Source organism: Laccaria bicolor, genomic scaffold, assembly GCF_000143565.1.
Source record: "Laccaria bicolor S238N-H82 LACBIscaffold_22 genomic scaffold, whole genome shotgun sequence".
Lineage (NCBI taxonomy): Eukaryota > Fungi > Basidiomycota > Agaricomycetes > Agaricales > Hydnangiaceae > Laccaria > Laccaria bicolor.
In genome coordinates, this window is record NW_001889893.1 from 78,109 (window position 1) to 82,709 (window position 4,601).

Sequence of the window (4,601 nt, forward strand, 5' to 3'; positions counted from 1 at the left end):
TCTTAATGATGAACAGGAAAGAGCTTTTCGCATAGTGGCAAATCATGCCACAATGACAAAAAGTGAACAACTTAAAATGTATTTAGGAGGAATGGGTGGAACAGGAAAATCACAGGTTATTAAGGCATTAATAGCATTTTTTGACAGACGTAATGAATCACACAGAATTATGATATTGGCACCAACTGGATCTGCTGCTGCTCTATTAAATGGTTCAACATATCATTCAGCACTAGGTGTGCAAAGTAAATCAAGACAAAATAGCAATGAGCATTCAACTATGGCACAGGTTAGGTCACGACTAGATGGTGTAGACTATATATTTATTGATGAAGTTTCTATGATATCATGCTATGAATTGTATAAGATAAGTGCCCAACTGGCTAAGGCAAGGAATAGTATGGATGCACCTTTTGGCGGACTCAATATGATCTTTGCAGGTGACTTTGCACAACTTAAACCAGTTCAAGGACAGGCTCTTTATGATGGATATGTTGGTACATCAGTAGATGCCTCCATGTCAGAGAGAGGACAGCAATCTGCTATAGGCAGAGCACTTTGGCACCAAATTACTACTGTTGTTATTCTAAGAAAAAATATGAGACAAAATACACAATCAGTGGAAGATGCCAAGTTGAGGACTGCTTTGGAAAATATGAGATATGCAGCATGTACTGCTGATGACATTACATTTCTGAGAAGTCGTGTTGCAGGAAGACGGCCTGACCAACCAAAGCTGGCTGACAAATGTTTTAGAAATGTCTCTATTATTACTGCTTTAAATTCACAGAAAGATCGAATCAATGAACTAGGTTCTGCACGTTTTGCAGCTGATACTGGCCAAACTCTAACTGACTTTTATTCTGTAGATACACTAGGGGTTGAGAGTGATCCAGTTACTGGAAAAAAGCCTCGTGGAAGACCTAAAAAAACTGCCATTCAGAAAACTATTTGCAAAATGTACTTTGGAACTTACGTCATTCTGCATCTGAACATATTCCTGGAAAACTTTCACTATGTATTGGAATGCCTATAATGATACGGAACAATGATGCAACTGAATTGTGTATAACAAAGGGGCAAGAGGGTTATGTTGTTGGATGGGATGCAAAGGTGGGGCCAAGTGGTCAATGGATTTTGGAAACTTTATTTGTAAAACTTGATCGCCCTGCCAAAACCATAAAGATTGAGGGGCTACCTGAAAATGTTGTCCCACTAATAAAGAATAGTACATCTATTGAGTGTCTCTGTCCAAGTGATCTTACCATATCTATATCACGTTCTCAGGTTTCTGTGTTACCCAATTTTGCAATGACAGACTATGCATCACAAGGAAAGACTCGACCATTTAATGTTGTAGACTTGAATAGCTGTCGAACTCACTTATCTTACTATACTGCTCTTTCAAGAAGTGCTACATGTAAGGGTACTGTAATTGTACAAGGTTTTGATCCATCAAAGATAACATGTGGTGCATCTCGATATCTGCAGCAAGAATTCAGAGAGCTTGAGCTTTTGGATGATATTACAAATCTTCGCTATACAGGCAATCTACCTGGATCAATTAATGGAAAACTAGGTAATGCTATTTTATGTCAATATCAACAACTTAAAGGAAGAGGATACTGCCCAGAGAATGTAATGGGACCCATCAGATGGAGTGAGGTATATCCTATGCAAACCTTTCAAGTTATAACTGACAGTTCATGGCAAGTTATTAATAAATCATCTAAGGATGGTTTGTTATCTGACAAATTGACTAATGAAGTGAATACTGAAACAAATAAAATAAACAAAAAATTATGTGGATCTTTTATTCCTGCCCAAGGATCTAATATGATTAAGACTAACTTGAAGAGAAAGTCTGCTGATGATCCAGAAATTGAGGAGCCAAAAAAGAAAAAAGTTAGAACTAGTTTTGGCCCTACACCTGAAGTTCCCATTGGACTTGTTTGGGACTCTGTTGATTACAGCTGTTCATATGACTCACTTTTTACAATTTTATGTGAGATATGGATTTACAATCCAAGAAACTGGACAAAAGCATTTTATACATTTAGTAATCAGGGCAAACTGTTAGCAGATGGATACAAAAAAGTTATTAGAAGTGTAGATACTCTAGAAAATATACGAAATGAAGTTCGTAGATCACTCAAACATGATAACCCAGTATTATTTCCAGATGGAGCTACTGGAACTGACATTCGTGATCTACTTTACTATTTCTTCACATCAGATCATAGTGTCTCTTTGGGTTACAGAAGGTCATCATGCATTGGATGCAACAACAATCATGATATGGATAATCCTCCAGAAAGAGTTATGTCAGTTTTAGATGGAACTTACAAATCAATCAATGATTGGTTACAGCATTGGCTAGAGGAACCTAGTATATGTGACTGTGGCTCTCCCACAATTATCAAAAGGATATATGATCAGCCCCCTTCAATACTTGCATTCAGTTTAAATACTTCAAGAGTAGCAATAAGCAAGTCTATTCATATCAAGGGAATAAATGGAAGATCTACAATTCTACCATTAAGAGGTATTATTTATTCTGGTGGTTTTCATTTCACTGCTTATGTGATCACTCCTGGAAAAGAGGTGTGGTATCATGATGGTATGACAACAAGAAGAAATTGCATCAAAAAGGGCCATCTTAATGAGTTCACAGAGGATGCACTCAAATCTTGCAGAGAAAAAAATTCAAATGGAGAATTTTTTGAAAGACAAGCAGTCACAGTAATTTAATTAAAGAAATAATTGTTGAAATATTTTATTTATTATATGATGAATTAAAAATATCTTTTGGTCAAGTTACCTTCTTAAAATTATATGAGCTAGCCAGATAAAAATAAAATATTACAAAATATATTAAAACAATAAGGACATAACAGATTCAAAAAAATACTATATATATATTAGAAAATGTTTGAATTTTTAAAGCTATATAAAGTAATGTAAACATTTATAATTTGCATTGACTGCTTAAATAAAATTGGCTAATAAAAGGAGAGGACTCGTATCTGCCGTGCTTGCAACGGCCTCTGACACAAGTATCTTTCCCATATCTCTGCCATCAACATTCACTTCAGTCAACCCCCCAAGTACTAACCACTAGCTGGGATAAAATGGTAAATGATCCCAGCTAAGAGTAAGGTGGTGGATGGATCTTTTGGGACCCTGAATACCAAAAGATCCTTCCAGAATGATCCTGTCACGTATTAATTTTTGTCCACTGTCACACCAAAAGATCCTTTCCCTGCATACAAAAAGATCTTTTTCCTGTCACGTATATATTTTTGTCCACTGTCACATGATCAGAATTATCCTTTTAATATCCCATTGTCATGTATTTATTTTTGTCCACTGTCACACTAAAAGATCTTTTCCCTGACTGCAAAAAGATCTTTTCATTGTCATGTATTATTTTTTATCCACTGTCACACAAAAGATCTTTTCTCTTGTTCTGAACAGATCTTTTTTATGTCATGTATATATTTTTTCCTCCAGAGTCACAGGAGTGTCTGGGGTCCTTACTCTATAAAAAAACTCTGAGCTATTTTTTCACCTTTTCCAGCCTCTGCAGATATATTCAAGCACTGATATAACATGTTTAAGCCAGTAGTTATGGGTAGTTGCCTAGCATCACAGCTACACTCCCTGATCAAAAGTAATGTCACATGATTTTTTGGACAAAGTTGGTGCTATAACACAAGAACCAAACATTTTAAGAACTAAGGTCTGGTGTATGGAACATAGCTAAGGAGGTGTAGATTGTACATACCAAGTCTGGGGATGAATGAATGAGAACTCAGGATAAGGCAGGGCATTGACTGTGACAACTTCCAAAAATGGGATGTGACAAAATTTGGAAATTCTGAATGACTGTAACCTACTGAAAGCAATTCACCATTTGAAGAAAAGATATTTTGAACACTGGATCTCCCTGCTATTGTCATAAGCCCCATAAAGTCTCTGAGATATAAAATTCTATAGTCTTCCCAAAAAGGTAAATTTGAATTGATTCCCCTCCTTGGACATTTCCAGTTGCAAATATTGTCCAGGATTGATAGGAGAAGGTATCTATTGTTACGAGTCCTCTGAGTTTACGAAGAGACTCGTTTATTACCCTTGATCTCAAGGAATTTTTCAGCGTTCTAACGCTGAACTTTGCCTTTTTCCCACGAAAATTGATGGTTTCTCACATTCAGGGATTCAGGGGATTCAGGGTCTCTAGCCTTTTGTAGTCATCCATGTTCAGGGTTTCAGGGTTTCAGGCACTCTAGCTTTGTATGCTTCTGTCATCATTTGTGTAGTTGATGGTATATAGTACAAGGTTTTACTGACCATGTGATCTGTCCAGTGATGGCATGGATTGTCACTCAACATGGTCACAACCAGTTAATGAGAGTTCATCTATCTGCCAAACACTATTGTTCATCAGTTCTATTGCATCATTTTGTCCACAGTTGTCACATTATATATAGCTATATGGACTAGTGCATGTGGCAGCAGTTATTTATAGTTTTGTATAAGTGGTATCCAGTAAGTTGCAGCTTTTCTTTTGAATACACTTATAGATGCTTTTCTCCTTTTCA